Raw genomic sequence first — 17357 nt, forward strand, 5'->3', positions numbered from 1 at the left:
AAATCAGACATTTTTTTTACTTTCCTTACATCTGTAAATATTGTTGATAATTATGACTACCTTGAGGTTCTAAGGATTAATTGTGACAACATGTGAGTGTAGAAGGTCCTCAATAATGTCTTTAAATACTAAAGGAAATTTATAAATTTTTAATGTCATTACTACAAACTGCATGTCTGCACTAGAGTATTCTTATTTCATAGAGATATGTTGATCTTGCAGTGCTTTAGTATCCTTAAACCACCTATCTATCAGAACAAGACAATTCTAGATACATGGATAAAATCTGCCAAATACCCCATTATCTTGTTTTGGTCCTCTCCTAAAATCTATATTTTCCTTATTATCTTGAAGCTATCTTTGTAAGTAAATTATTTCAGTTCTCTACATACTAGTTCTCTATCAGTGCCTGTGCAAAAATATTCTATCATCTTGCTTTTGAAAAATTAATGACAATAGTTTCATTAGGGCAAAAGCTCAGTCTTCGTACTTCAAACACATACGGTTCACGTTATGAGTCTGCACACAAGTTTCAAGTTAGGAGTCTCGTACTTATTAGCTACATAATACTGTGAAAGTAACTTAACATTTTTAAAATAAGGTAATTATATCTATCATAAAGTATTTTTGTAAAGGTTAAATTAGATAGACAACAGATTCTACCATCAAAATGTCTTTAGTATTTATTCTCTCCTCGCCATGTTTAACAGCACTTCCTCAATTCTGGATTAACTTTGTTATCAAATGATTGAAATAACAAGATTTTAAAAATACTGTGTATATTTTAAGCAAGGAAGTGTATTGTAATGGTTAAGAATGTGAACACTGAAATGCCTACAGGCAAAATTCAAAAGAATGTGGAGAGGTGAAATCTAGAGGAATTTAATTATATCTTTCTAAGATTTCTTGGGATTTGAGCTCTCTTATAACATTTAGCAGAAAAACATTTAGTTGCACGGATTTACTTAAATTGATTCATATTTTAATTTCTTAATCTGTATGAAGGTTCTAAAAATCGGTAAGTAATTTCAAAATCCGGAGGAAGTTCAGAGTGATTGGATCATCTCTTCTCTGAATGGCCAGCCTGAGTACTTAGAGTAAGCTTCGCATGGGAATGAGTACTTTAGCAGTGGAGAAAGGGGAATATTAAAATTTGATGTATATAGCTTGTTCAAGGACTCAGTCTTAATTCCTAGGGCCAGCACCCAGAATTATGGTAGTAGACTATCAAGTGTGCATTGGGTTTAATTGGTTACCCCATTAAAAAATATTCTTGATCTGTGCATGTTAGAATGACAAAGTTCAATTGGATCTTTCTGAGCTTATATTTTTCCAAACTGCATTTCTAATAATTTTATTAAGGCTTCATAGAGAAGTTCAATTGCTCCTAAAACATTTTTTTACTTTATCTACCATATTTTTCAATGTTATCACATTTTTCTTGAGTAGGGCAACTATTACACTATTTCTCAGAGAACAGGCCAAGGAGTTCCTACATCAGAAACATTTGAAGTGCTTGGTAAAAATGTGCAAAGATTCTGGTGGAATATGTGTATCTCCAATAAGCACCTTAATTATATTTATACCCAGCAAAATATGAGAACCATTGAAACTATTGGATAATGTTGAAGAGACATTTAGATGCTTATCACTGACCTTCACTTGTCCAGAAAAACAATTATGCTTGCCCCCTTCTTCATCCCAAGGCAGACTTTCTAGTTCTTGAGAGTAAGAACAGCAGAGAGTTAAGATGCTAGATCACCTTTAGAGTAGGGTTGCCAGCTAAAACATGGATACTCATACAAATATGAATTTCAAAGACACAACAAATAATTATTTAGTATACATATGCAAGATTTCGGAAATGCATGTACTAAATAATTACTTGTTGTTTACTTGAAATTTGTCCTGTATCTCTATTTGTGAAATTTAACAACCCTACTTTAGAAACAGAGAAATCTGGGTATAGATCTGCCACACATTAGGTGAATGACCCTGGAAAATTTTCTTCACCTCTCTAAACTTTAATTTCCCAAACTCTAAGATAAAGCATCAACTACAACAAAAAGTAAACAAAATAAAAAAGGAAACAAGCAAAAATACTACAAAATCCTACCTTACTGGATTATGAAGAAAAGTATACAATATTTATTATGTAATGTAATATTTCTATGTATAGTACACTATGTATACATGATGTATAGTGTCTGACATATATTAAAAGCTCAGTAAGACATAGCTTTTACTGTTATTGCTATTGCTAGTAAGTGCATTACAAGTTAAAGGGAGTTTCTGAGCCTAGTTAACAAACGTTGGTGGTGGTTAAAAATCGACATTTTTGGACAGCACATTAATGAAGCATATAAAAAAACCAGATTCAATATTCCACCTTCTATCCACCACTTCTTATGTTTGTTTTTTTACAATCATTGTATCACTAATTTAAGGAACAAAGCACATGAATCTATGGATTTTTCACTCAAGGCTCCCTCTTGTGGTTATAAATTTTACAATTGACTTAGGAAATCTAAGCAGTTTACTCCTTATTTAAATATATATATATATATATATATATATATATATATATATATGACAGAATCTTTCACACAAATAGGTAAGTTCATTATATTATTTCTGTGAATGTCAGGTAGCATTTCAATCATTAATATTAATATTGTCAATGTTTTTTACCACAAATATTAATAGCACAATAGTATATGCATATTTTTAGCATCTTATTTTTGTTGAAGGAAACTCTTCTTTGTAAATTATTCTGATGAATATTTGTAGTTATCCCAAATATAGATATCTTAAAAATAAGGAATGAAAATGCCAGGCAGTGTCATATGTCAGCTAATTTGTGTTTCTTGAGGACATTTTCTACAATGTAATTGCTTGTCTACTGGAAAAATGCGCAAACATCAAGTTTAATTTAGCAATTTTGCAGCAAGATGTACTTTTGAAGTGTTTTTGTCATTCTGTGCAATATTTTGGTGAAACTTTTTAGTTATTTACAATGAATTCCTTCTGGAAATTATAAACATAAAAAGCACATTTTAGATTCTAACTTATTTATACACTTCAGAGTACATTGAGATAACTCAAAATCAACATCTATAAATCTCAACCACATGATATTGAAAGAAAAATGATTGTAGAATCTACACTAATAAAGGAGAAGCATGCAAATTGGTGTCACTCTGCTACACCTACCAGCCAATCAGAGCAACTATGCAAATTAACCCAACAAAGATGGCGGTTAATTTGCATATGCAGGGCAGAGCAAAGACTGAAGGCTCCAGCTGCAGTGAAGACTGAAGATTGAAGTCTGAAGAGGCTTGGCCTTGCAGCAGAGAAGCCAAGCCTCGCTGTGGCCGGTCCAAAGGCCTGGGTCCTGGGTGCCAGAGGAAAACCGGTGCTGGCAGCCAGGGGAAGGAAGGCCTATTGCATGAATCTCTTCGTGCAATGGGCCTCTAGTTAAATATAAAATAAAATACCAATATATATGTGTAAAATAAGTAGTCAATACTACACAGTGTTTATGGATATATTCAGATATAGTAAAGCCAAACAAGGGAACAGCACCCACCAAATGTAGGTTAGTGTTGACCTTCATATATGTCAGTGATGGCAAACCTTTTGAGCTCGGCATGTCAGCATTTTGAAAAACCCTAGCCTAACTCCGGTGCCGTGTCACATATAGAAATTTTTTTGATATTTGCAACCATAGTAAAACAAAGACTTATATTTTTGATATTTATTTTATATATTTAAATGCCATTTAACAAAGAAAAATCAACCAAAAAATGAGTTTGTGTGTCACCTCTGACACGTGTGTCATAGGTTTGCCATCAATGATAGGAAGGGAGTGGAATGGATGCTTCAAAGTGGGTGACATCATGAGCTTAACCATATCTAGCCTTTGTGTTAAAATGTATCCAAGCAAATATGGCAAAATATTGAGATTTAATAGGACAGGGCAGTGATCATATCATTATTTATAATTTCCTGCATGCTTCGAATATTATCATTAAAATGAGGTAGGCACAGCTTTTAATCACTCTCTCCCACAACACTCACATCTCATTGGCCAGGAGCTGGATAATCAAGCCACTGAGCGGTCATGGCAGGGAGCAGCCCATGGACAGGAGTCTAGAGATAGATGCACCGATGAGCAGGCTTCGGAGCGGCTGCTCGGGGCCACCAGGAGAAAATGTGCCTAATCTAGTTATTCTGCTCAGTGACTGAGAAACTTTAGAGCGAATGCTGTGTGTGTGTGTGTGAGTGTGTGTGTGTGTGTGTGTGTGTGTGTGTGTGTGTGTGTGTGTGTGTGTTAGGGTAGGGTAATGGGGGAGGGACCAAAGAAGAGTATCTATCTGTGACACATGTTTGTGGAAGCAGGATGGAATGATGAAGCTCTTGTGATTTAAAAAAAAATCTGAGGCTGCCTGTGCTTAAGGGTAACACATGGAAGCCCCTCGGGTGTGGTGACACCAACAGATGGAACATGACATGTTTTTCTTTTGTTTTTTCCCACGTGGGAGACTGGCTCTTTCACAAAACTAACATTGTCCAGTTGGTTGGGGTAGGACAGACAAGAAAGTAGGTGTTCTGCTGGCGGGCTTGGGCATGGCTCTAAGCAGGGACCAGGAAAACCTTTGCATCACCATAGATAGCATGATTTTCCCCATGACTTGCAGCAGTACTTTACCTTGTAAATTTGGAAATTTTCTTTTTCTGCTAGCAGCCTTCACTCTTCATTTTTGATACAATACTCTGAGTGAAAATAAATTGAGAATAAGATAATCAAATTGGAAAATGAACAGAAACTCTAAAGAAGTTTATATACAATACTAGAGGCCCAGTGCATGAATTCGTGCACCTTGAAAGGAACTGTGGGCCACGAGGCTGCAGTGGGCACAGGGGCGGGTCTCAGCCCCTCCTCTGTGCCCCTGCTGGCCCCTCCTGCCACAGCCCCCAGGCCCCTCTCTGCTGGCAGCCCCATTCCCACAACCATCTCTCCCATGTGCTGAGGCACTGGCCCCACTTGCACCTGCTAATGGCGTGGAGGGATTGGGGCCGGCACCAACAGCGGGTGCGAGCAGTGGTTGCTGCCCCGATCGCCCCTCAGGAGCAGGGGGAGGTGGAGAAGCCCTCAAGGGCGATTGGGGCCGGCAGCCACCACTCACACCCGCTGACAGCACCGAGTGATCAGGACTGGTGCCAGGCACCAGCTGCGGGTGCAAGCAGGGCCGGCACCTGCAGTGGGTGTGAGCAGGACCAATGCCAGAAGCGGGTGCAAGCAGCGGCTCTGGCGCCAGCAGCAGGTGCGAGTACTAGGCAGGACTGCGGTATGTGGGAGCAAAGAATTTTCAGTAACCGCCAGAGGCTCGCCCCGATGACAGAGACCAGCGCCCCGCTCACCTGCTCCACCATCCCACTACAGCCGATGCCTACCATGTTTTGCGTGCGCCCCCTGGTGGTCATAGCAACTGGTTGTTTGGTTGTTCGGTTGTTCCACCATTTGGTCTATTTGCATATTAGGGATTTATATATATATAATTTCATTTGTAAAACTTCCTCTTGGGAATATATAACTCTTTAGAGTACTTTGATCAGGCTACCATATATAACCATGGCAATAAAAAAAACTACATTTTATTTTATAGTATAAAATTCTTTGTAACATTACTTTAAGTATTAATTTCAAGTATAAAAAGGGCTTTTCATTGTTCAATAATTTTGTTCTTTCCATTGTTTTTCTATTATATTTGTACACATAATGACACAAAATATGCAATTCTAAAAATTATATTAAAAAAGTGCTATATAGAGTATACATTATCAAAGAGATTTTACAGTGTTTGAAGACCTATAAAATCTTAGCAATCGTGTCCACTTTTAGACACAGTGTAGAATACTTAATTATACAGGCAAAGATTGCAACAAGCAAATCTATTTTTTCACCCTCTGTTTTCATTACATGATTTCATTAATAATGGTCAAGTTACCAGAGTAGAGGTTAAAAGGACAGACTACTCCAAGTTGTCTTCTTCAGGTCTCGAACATTGTAAGTCACCCATGATTCTCAATATGATTTATTGGGTTGACAAGAAAACAAAACAAAACACTTCTTCAAAGTCCAAACTTATGTAAATAAAGTGTAGCATTTCAGTCTTATGGATATCTCTGTTTCTTGCATTCCTTTAAACAAACCCTTTAAAGGAGTTGTTTTAGGAGTTTCATCAAAACAAGAGTACCTTCTAAACAAAGTATGTAGTTACTTTGAAGGCAGAGGGATCTGAACTTTTTTAAAGAGATTTTCTTGGAGGGAAAACCTGGGGAGAGGGAAGGGAGGGGTTGAGATGTGAAAATCTTGGCAGAGATAGTGTGAAAATGAGTATTATTTATACCATTATTATAAAAATTTATTTGAATGCATTTTGCATTACAATTCAATTATTTTATCCAGACAGCGCATAGTGCAAATGATTTTTCTTAATTGGATTTGGCTAGAGAGTTAGAATAAAAATAAATAAATAACGAGATGAGCAACATTCCCAGTTAGCCTTTTCCCTGAGGCACTTCTCAAACTTCTGAGTCATTGTAGCAATAAAACAAATTCTAAGACTCTCTCTGGAAATCTCTGTGACCTTGGGTCTTAGATTTGTCATTTCTTATTCTGTGCTTTTGGTATCATGCAGAGAAAAAGACCTATCCGGGAATCATTTCGCCATTGAAATGTAGTGTGCAAGTGGCAGTTTTGCTTCAATATAAACCTTTTTTCATGGAGGAGTAAATGGTTGCTAGTCTGCCTCAACCAGGGAAGGGAGCTTAATGGCAAAGACAGCAATAGCCCAGTTTCATGAGGGGTTCTTTTCCAGTGTTATTAGCTTTAAACATAATAGCAATTCTGATACTGACAGACAAGCCAGAAAAATCTACCTCTGCACTTGAATTTCATAGAAGACAGTACTATCTGACTTTGGGGAAATATCTGACAATATTTTTAAGAATAAATAAGGTGGTTTTCTTTTGCACAATAAAGTTTATTTTACAAGACCATAGCTTGATAGGCCCATATTGGTTTTGTTTATCCTGGCTCTGGGGAAGGGGTCTGTGCTCTGTTTCTGATAAATTTCCCCTTGTTTTCAGTTATGACAGATATTCCTTTGAATATGGTGTATGAAAATATTCTAGCATCAAACCAAGGATATCTAACCTTATTTATGTCTATATTCTGTCCTTAAACACAAACAGCTGTGCACACATACATCTGTCTCACGTCTGACCAAGTACTGCTGTCCAGGACTTCATATACACAAATAAATGTTCCCCTTTTTATGGGAAATCGTGGCTGGCGCAGCAGGAGTTTTGAAACCCACATGCATTTTTCAAGTCTTACTTGCACAAACAAAAAGAGGAAAAATACAGACAAGCCAGGTTTGGAATTGCTGACTTTTAGAGTCAGTATAGAATGACTGGAGAATCTCTGTTTTGACCCCCAAAAATCGTAAAGAGAGCATGTATTTTTAAAAAATTACAATTTGTCAAACTGTTTGGAGCCTAAGTTATGACTTGGAAGAGAAAAAAAGTAATTCTAAATCTTCATTAGGGCAGCTTTCTGGATGCTCTGGGAAAGCAACTTACTAACTGATCACTAAGATGACCAGAAGAACAAAATGTTCCATGCCTTTCTTGGTTCCATTATTAAACAGCCTGAGAAGGCACAGGCCAAGCAGAGATTCAAGAAGTTTCTCATTCTAGTGATAGGATTAGAAGCCACATTTGTTTTTATTTCATTCATTGTGCTTATATATATTCCCCAATTTTCTACAATGAACATGAACCACTTTTACAATCAATAAAAAGAAGTTATTAAATATTACCGTGTATAAGACATTATTTTTTCTAAAATCTTGAGACTGAAAATCAAGGGGCATCTTATATGCAGCCGAGGAGGAAGCCCCAGAGTTACTAGCTGCCCATACCCTGTCAAACAGGCTTCCTCCAATCACGAGCCTTACTGTTACTGACGTCAGCTGATGCTGTAATTGGAGGTGGAGGTGGAGAGTGCGCAGATGCAACAGGGACCAGAGTGTTCTGAGCCCATAAAGATGTCAAAAAATAAAAAGATAAATACTGGTAAATGATTATTTTACTCTACAAAATTCAAACTGAATGTAATCAGCTATGCAAAAGAGCATGGAAATAGAGCTGCAGAGAGGCAATGTGGACCTCCTCCGACTGAGTGTATGATCAGACAGAGGAGAAAACAGGAACTCCTTAAGATGCCAAAAAAGAAGAAGGCCTTAAGGGGAAAACCAGAAAAATGTTTAAAATATTGATTTCTTAATTTTGGGCTGGAGAAGTGGGGAGTGTCTTATACACAGAAAAATACAGCATTTCCTGCCCATCTGGGTGGCTCAGTTGGTTGCAGCATCATCCCTTCCCATAAACCAAAAGGTTTCTGGTAGAAAAGACAAGAAAAGAAAAGAAAAGAAAAGAAAAGAAAAGAAAAGAAAAGAAAAGAAAAGAAAAGAAAAGAAAAGAAAAGAAAAGAAAAGAAAAGAAAAGAAAAGAAAAGAAATAAAAGTGTTGTGGGTTCCATTCCCAGTCAGGGCACATACCTAGATTGTGGGTTTGATCCCTAGTCGGGGAGTGTATAGGAGGCAACTGATTGATGTTTAGATATTTCTCTCTCAAATCGATGCTTCTCTCTCTGTTTCCCCTCCTCTCTTTCTAAAATAAAAAAAAACATATCCTCAAGTGAGGATTAATAATAATAATTATTATTATTATTTTCAATACTTTGCCTTGAGATTGATATATCAAACTAACTCTATTAAAAGTTATCAACAGCCCTAACCAGTTTGGCTCAGTGGATAGAGCGTTAGCCTGTGGACTCAAGGGTCCCAGGTTCGATTCTGGTCAAGGGCATGTACCTTGGTTGCGGGCACATCTCCAGTGGGGAGTGTGCAGGAGGCAGCTGATCGATGTTTCTCTCTTATCAATGTTTCTAACTCTCTATTCCTCTCCCTTCCTCTCTGTAAAAAATCAATAAAATAAAATATATAAAAGTTATCAACAGATTTTTAAATATATATACATTTATATATGTGTGTGTGTATATATATATATATATATATATATATATATATATATATATATATATATATATTAGAGGCCCGGTGCACAAAAATTTGTGCAGTCGGAGCGGAGGGGGGTCCCTCAGCCCGGCCTGTGCCCTCTCCCAGTCTGGGACCCCTCAGAGATAACGACCTGCTGGCTTAGGCCTGCTCCCAGGAGGCAGAGGGCAGGCCCAATCCCTAGGTGCAGCCCCTGGTCGGGCTCAGAGCAGGGCCGATTGGGGAGTTGGGGCACCGCCCCCTGTCATGCACAGAGCAGAGCGATCGAGAGGTGGTGATGCTACCCTCAGTCATGCTCAGGGTAGGGCCGATTGGGGGGTTGGGGCACCATCCCCTGTCACACTCAAGGCAGGGTCGATGGGGAGGTTGTGTCGCCACCCCCTGTCACGCACAGAGCAGAGCCAATCAGGGGGTTGGGGAGCACCCCCTATCAGGCACAGAGCAGGGCTGATCAGGGGGTTGGGGCACCTTCCCCTGTCACGAACAGGGCAGGGCTGATAGGGAGGTTGTGGCCCCGCCCCCTGTCACACACAGAGCCGCTGGGCGATTAGGGGGGTTGGGCGCTGCCCCCATCACGCTGATCCCAGTGCCAGGAGGCTTCGCGGCTCTGCTGATCCTGGTGCTGGGAGGCATATTACCCTTTTACTATATAGGGTAGAGGCCTGGTGCACGGGTGGGGGCCGGCTGGTTTGCCCTGAAGGGTGTCCTGGATCAGGGTGGGGGTCCCCACTGGGGTGCCTGGCCAGCCTGGGTGAGGGGATGATGGCTGTTTGCAGCTGGTCACACACCCTTCAGGGTGGGGGTCCCCACTGGGGTGCCTGGCCAGTCTGGGTGAGGGGCTGAGGGCTGTTTTCATGCTGGGGGTGACTGAAGCTCCCAACCGCTCCTTTTTTTCTTTTTTTATTGTGGTCCAGCTTTAGCTTTGAGGCTTGGCTCCAGCTCTTAGGCCTCTGCTGCTGAAAGTAGGTTTCTGGCTTTTGCTTACAATGTTGTAATCCTGCTGGCTGAAGCCCGGCGGACTAAAGCAGGTTTCTGGGGTTTTGTTTAGCTTCTATATTTGTTACATAGTTGCTTAGAGTTGCAGCTCAGAGGCCTGCAGCAGCAGGCGGGGAATGTTGGAGTCCTCTGTCACTGAAGCAAGCAAGCCTCATGTTAGTTTCAAGCTGCCTGGCTGCTGGCCGCCATCTTGGCTGGCAGTTAATTTGCATATCGCCCTGATTAGCCAAAGGGAAGGGTAGTGGTCATACGCCAATTACCATGTTTCTCTTTTATTAGAAAGGATATATATATATCCTTTCTAATAAAAGCCCAGCGACCAAAACAGCAGAACGACCAGAGACCAGAACAACCATGGTCTCTTGCCCCAGCCGGTCCCGCCCACAGCAGGGACCCCCACCCTGATCCGGGGTCCCCATCAGGGCAGGCCAGCTGGCCCCCACCCATGTACCAGGCCTCTATCCTATATAATAAAAGGGTAATATGCAAATTGACTCTAACAGTGGAATAACCAGAACAACCTCTCAACCAGTCACTATGAGGCACACTGACCACCTCTCAGTCCCTTTCCCCAGCCGGCAGGCTCCAATCACCCAATGGGGAACAGGAAACCAGGGTTTGGGTGGTGGCGGGGGCGTGGCCAGCTGCAGGCAGCTGGGAAAGATAGCCCTGATTGCAGGCCAGGCCTAGGGACCTTACCCGCACACGAATTTCTTGCATCGGGCCTCTAGTATAAATATATATTACTATATTAGTATATCTTTTAGAATCAATGTTCTGTTCTTTACCTTATCTTGGGGTTGGAGGGGCAACACAACACATTACTCTAGATAATTGATTTCAGCATGAAATGAGCAAATGAGAGCAAATGGCACAATGTATCACCAGCAAGTGAGAAGTCAAGAAAAGCTCCTGCAAAATGCTACCTAGTTTGTGATCTTTGGCATCCTTCTAGTTATGTTCTAGTCACAGGAGTGGGGGGAAATTTTTCCACCAAAGGCCATTTGGATATTTATAACATCACTTGTGGGACATACAAAATTATCAACTTAAAAATTATCCTGCTATATTTGGTCAAACATTTAATTAACTCACCCCTAATGCCTTGGTAGGGCCAGACCAAATGAATTTCTGGGCCTTATATGGACCAAGGGCTGGATGTTCCCCTCCCCTGGCAGATTGCTGTTTGTTTAGGGTATTCATTTATAAATTAAGTAGAGGCCTGGTGCATGGATTCGTGCACTGGTGGGTTCCCTTGGCCTGGCCTGCAGGGATTGGGCCAAAACCGGCTCTCCAACATCCCCTGAGGGGTCCTGGATTGTGAGAAGGTGCAGGCCAGGCCGAGGGACCCCACCGGTGCATGATCGGGACTAGGGAGGGACTGCGGGAGGGCTCTAGAGCATGTCTGGTCCATCTCACCCAGTCCTGATTGGCCGGACCCCAGCAGCAAGCTAACCTACTGGTCAGATCATCTGCCCCTAGTAGTCATTGTGGTTCATAGAGACCGGTTGAACGGTCAAACAAATTGTTGGACACTTAGCATATTAGGCTTTTATTATATAGGATTGTTCTAGGCCATACAACATATCTAGGTAATTTTGAAATCTTTCTCAAGGATTCATAAATTAGTCCTATCTGACTGCCAGTTCAAGATGGCAAATAGAGCATGTGTTCCGCTGACCTTCCTCTTCAGCCCCCTTCAATCTCAGTAAAGATAAATTAAAGCAAATACATCCTTAACTGCATAATAGTATCACTGGCCCAGAGAGTATGAGGAATTCCAACTGAAAGATAGATGTAAATTTAAATTTTTTTGATGGACAAACCAGTGAGAAACCATTGTGCCCGATAGAACCTCTAATAACTCTGTTTTTGGCAATCATGGGAAGAAAGAGAAGACTATAATTTGATTAAGAGATTGTATGCTTAAAACTTGGAATTAAATATAAACCAAATCTACTAACTCCAACTCTCATGTATACACAAAGACCTTAAGAGCAGGCTAAACAAGTATCTTCTAAAAGAGATTAAAAGCTATGCTAGTGGTTGTTGGCAAGTTGCTTAGTGGGGTTAGTAGTGGTTGTTGATTCCTCTCTTGATTTCACTTGCCAGCTCCCAGCCCATAGAATGCAAATGGAAGCTTTCCAGTTGAACACTTGTGAACACCTGGCTCTGGAGAAAAACAGATAATTCAGAGAAGAAAAGGTCCTATGTATCAGTGCCTATGTGCATGTGATACTTTCTAATATGTCGATCCTGGAAAAGAAGGCATCAGTCTTCCTTTAGGATTTCAAGCCATAACTATGTAGGCTTGGGGAGGCCAGCTCTACAGTTTCCACAGATGAAGCAAGAACCATCTCTGAATATCCATCCCCCTAATGAAATTAATAAATACCTTTATAGAAAATATTATTAGAAATACAATTCAAAATATAGAATCAGCAATGTCTATATAAAATGAGCTATAAGCACAGATGACATTTAAATTATTTCCCTCCTCAAAAGCATGAACATCAAACCAAGACTGCCTGAGTTCAAATTCTGTTTTAATCACAAACTAGCTGCATGATCTTAAGAAAGCTGCTTAACCTCTCTGCCTTAGCTTTCTCATCTTTAAACAGCTGTAAGAGAACACATCATGGGTTATTTGGAATATTGGATGCACTAATATAAAGTACTTATAGATCAGACCCTGGCCCATAGTACTCAGTATATAAGCATTTACCATTCAGATTATTATTATGAGAAAAAGAAAAAAGAGTTAATGCAACTATTGGGGAAAACTTTGGAGAGTAGAAATAAAAAAAAAAAACACAGTAAGAAAATCTTTACTTACATGAAAATTTAGGTATTTCTTTTGATAATATACTGGTGAGATGAAATCCAAGTAAAGCAGTAAGAACAGACTTGCCACTCTTTTTTCTGAGGAATAGCAAAAACAGGAAGAAGTAAATCAGGAAGACCACTATGGAACCCCAATAGTCGGCCTAAATTACAAAAGCTGAGACCTGGACATGCCAGAGGCCACAAGCAGTTATAGGACAGATCATTTGACTTGTTATCATGGTTACATTCTACTGTTAATTTATTCATCCACTCATTCATCCATTCATTTAACAAATGTATTTTGAGTCCCTACTGTGTATAAGGCACTGTGCAAAACACTGCGCCCACCACACAGAACATGAAGAAATTAAACATTACAGAAAAACACATTTAATTAATTACCAAATAAGTATTCAATGGAAAAGAATAGGGCACAATAGTAATTAAAACAGTGTATGTTGGTACAGGGATAGATAAAACAATGGCTTGAGATAGCATCAAGAACTAGATTCACACATCTTAGGAAACTTGATAAATGACAGGTATAGTTTTATAGGTGAATGGTGAAAAGAATGTCCAATATATTTTATTAGAATAGTCTGTTATCCAGATTGGAAAAAAGTGGAATACACAAAATAAATTCTCAGAAAAGAGTGGCCAATGTGTAAAAAAGCAAAACTTCAATATTAGAAATAGAAAAAAAGGATACATTTATGACCTTTATTTAAGAAAAAATTAGTATTTGCCAATGTTATCACCGATAAGGGTTTAATCTCCAACATTTATAGGGAACTCATACAACTTAACAAAAGGAAGATAAACAATCCAATAAAAAAATGGGCAAAGAACCTAAATAGACACTTTTCAAAAGAGGACATTCAGAAAGCCAAGAGACATATGAAAACATGTTAAAGTCACTAATCATCTGGGAGATGCAAATCAAAACAACAATGAGGTACCATCTCACGCCTGTCAGAATGGCTATCATCAACAAATCAACAAACGACAAGTGCTGGAGAGGATGCGGAGAAAAGGGAACATTCGTGCACTGCTGGTGGGAATGCAGACTAGTGCAGCCACTACGGAAGACAGTATGGAGTTTCCTCAAAAAGTTAAAAATGGACCTCCCATTTGATCCAGTGATCCCACTTAAGAAAATATCCCAAGAAACCAGACACACCAATCAGAAAGGATATATGCATCCCTATGTTCATAGCAGCACAATTTACCATAGCTAAGATTTGGAAACAGCCTAAGTGCACATCAGCAGATGAATGGATTAGAAAACTGTGGTACATCTATACAACGGAATACTATGCTGCTGTAAAAAAGAAGGAATTCTTACCATTTGCAACAGCATGGATGGAACTGGAGAGCATTATGCTAATGGAAATAAGCCAGTCAATGAAAGAAAAATACCACATGATCTCACTCATTTATGGATAATAAAGACCATTATAAACTGATGAACAAAAATAGATACAGAGGCAGAGCAGCCTCGAACAGACTGTCAAACTACAGCAGGAAGACCGGAGAGGGTTGGGGGGAGGCGGAGGAGGGGGTAAGAGATCAACCGAAGGACTTTTATGCATGTATATAAGCATTACCAATGGGCACAAGACACTGGGGGGTAGGGGAGACTGGGGGAATGTCAAGGGGAGGGAGGAGACATATGTAATACTCTTTGTAATACTTTAAGCATAAAACAAAATTAAAAAACAAGAAACAATTAGATCAAAAAGATCATAAACCATTAAAAAAATCAGTAAAGATGACTATATCAAAATATAAAGCAAAGACTTTATATCTAGAAAATATAAAGAACTATGAGATAACACAATGAAAAACAATGCAGGTCAAAGAACATAAACAGGCAATTCAGAAAATAAAACAAAACAAAAGGAGATCATAGTGCATGTTAGGTTGAAGACAAACCTAACATGCACCTTTGATGGTTATTCTGACCAACAGCATTGTGAAAAAATGCTCCACATCATTAGTGTTCATGTTCTCCAGCCACAGCCACCAGGAACATACCTCAGATTTAGTCATTTTGGGTTTCTCACTTGGGAGAACATTCACCGTGGTGAACTGTGAGGCATCTCAGTAAGAGGGGGTCAGGAAGAACTTGTAATGGACATGGGGTGTGTAGGTGATACGGGGAGGGTGTTTGAGGGTGTAGCTTTCCCTTGAGTTGGATGTTGTCTGGAATTGGGGTAATTGTATGATTGTTTTATTAAAGCTTATAGAGAAAGAGGAGAGTCTAGAATGAATTTAAAGCTATAATTGGTAGAGAAGCAGTCACTCATATTAGTAAGGATAGAGGGATGTTTGATAATTTTTGTTGTCTGAACAACGTTCGTGATTTTGTCTACATTTGAACATGATTATGTAGTATCCTTGATTTTTGTCCTGATCTATCACAGCCACAGAATGGTCTTGTTGGCCATTCTGTTCTATGAAATTGTTTCTTCTCAGCTTGAGAACACCAAAGGCTAACTACTTGTAGTAGGAAAAAGTTGAAAATAACCTAAATGCCTATCAGCAAGGGAAAATGGATATGAAATACAATGGAACATTAAAAGCATACTAACCAAAATCATATAGTAGCATTTAATTTTTTTAAATATAAAAAATTATATACACAGAATAGAATTTTTAAAAGATACCACTTATGTTAATAAATATATCATTTGTGATGAAAGTTTGATATATTTATGGGTATAACAAGCTACGAGTTTAAGAAAATGGTTATATCTGGGAAGGAAAAAAGTGAGCTGAGGAAAGCATCCGCTGTGGGCTTCACAATCTGAAATATTTTATTAAGAAAATATTTTTTTAATTATAGAAAAAACACCAACATTGATAGATTTGAGTTGTGGGTGCATGGGTGATTATTTATTATTCTTTGTATTTGATTTTTTTCATAATTACAGAAAATTAAATCATAGTTTCAGAAAGTTATATACCAAAATCTTTTGTAATGTTTCTTTTTCTTTTTCTTTATTTATTTAAAATCTTTATTGTTGAAAGTATTACCATGTCCCTTTTCCCCCATTGACCTCTTCTACCTGCCCCTCCCCCTACCCCAGGCCTCTACCATCCTATTGTCTGTGTCTATGGGTTATACATATATGCATGTAAGTTCTTCGGTTGATCACTTCCCACCCCCTTCTCCACACCCCCCTCCCCATCTTGCTTCTGAGATTCCACAGCCTGTTCCATACTCTGTGTCTCTGGATTAATTTTGTTCATCAGTTTATTTTGTTTATTAGATTCCACATATGAGTGAGATCATGTGACACCTGTCTTTGTCTGACTGACTTATTTCACGTAGCATGATACTCTCCAGGTCCCTCCATGCTGTCTCAAAGGGTAAGAGATCCTTCTTTTTCCCTGCTGTATAGTATTCCATGGTGTAAGTGTACCACAGGTTTTTTATCCACTTGTCTACTGATGGGCACTTGGGCTGTTTCAAGATAGGGCAGGGTGAGGGTAAGGGGGAGAGATCAACCAAAGGACTTGTATGCATGCATATAAGTCTAACCAATGGGCACAGACACCAGGGGGGTGAGGGCATAAGTGGGGGGGGGGGGGATGAGGTGATAAGGACACATATGTAATACCTTAATCAATAAAGAGAGTAAAAAAAATTTAAAAAAAAAAAGAGGTTTATCATACCCAAATCAATGAATAAACCTTGGGAGGGAAAAAAAAGATCTTAGCTATTGGAATGTTTGTTGTTAACCTTTGACTTACCTGGAGAAAATCTTCTCACAGCTCCCTGTAGTGAAAGTTGGAATCACCTGTAAAATAATAGCCTTGTAAGAGAGGTCTGTCCAGTTTATGCCAGCATTAAAAGTAGACTTTAGGAAGAGCTTATATAGAATGAGTTTGCTCCTATACATGAGGTTCTCAAGAGAAAAGGAAGATGAGAGGGAGCCGAGCGGGAGGAGGAGGAGAACTGATCCTAAAGTTAAAAACGAACAGCTCAGTAAGTGAACTGCCAGAAAGCCTAGTCAGATTGTGCAAGCTTTTAGAATTACAACGAACACATCCTGTTTATCTTATTAGCAGTTAGAAATGCCCCCCAGGTAATAATTTTAATGTGGTTTAGGACTCTTGTAGGAATGATCTGAATGATAAGATTAAGGCTGGAGGGTGGAATGTTTATAATTCAACTGGTCTACATTCTCTGGGTTTGGTCCATCTGGTTATAACCTACCAAATGTATATTCAGAAAGTGAGAAGAAACACACATCAAAGTCCTTTCTAATAACAGGAAATAGTACTTTTGCTATAATCATAATAAATCTCACTTTCTGGAGTGAAGTACAACTTTTAAAATATCTTTAATATGTGAAAATTTCTTAAGTTAAAAATATT

The sequence above is a fragment of the Myotis daubentonii genome, chromosome 2 (genome assembly GCF_963259705.1).
Source record: "Myotis daubentonii chromosome 2, mMyoDau2.1, whole genome shotgun sequence".
Lineage (NCBI taxonomy): Eukaryota > Metazoa > Chordata > Mammalia > Chiroptera > Vespertilionidae > Myotis > Myotis daubentonii.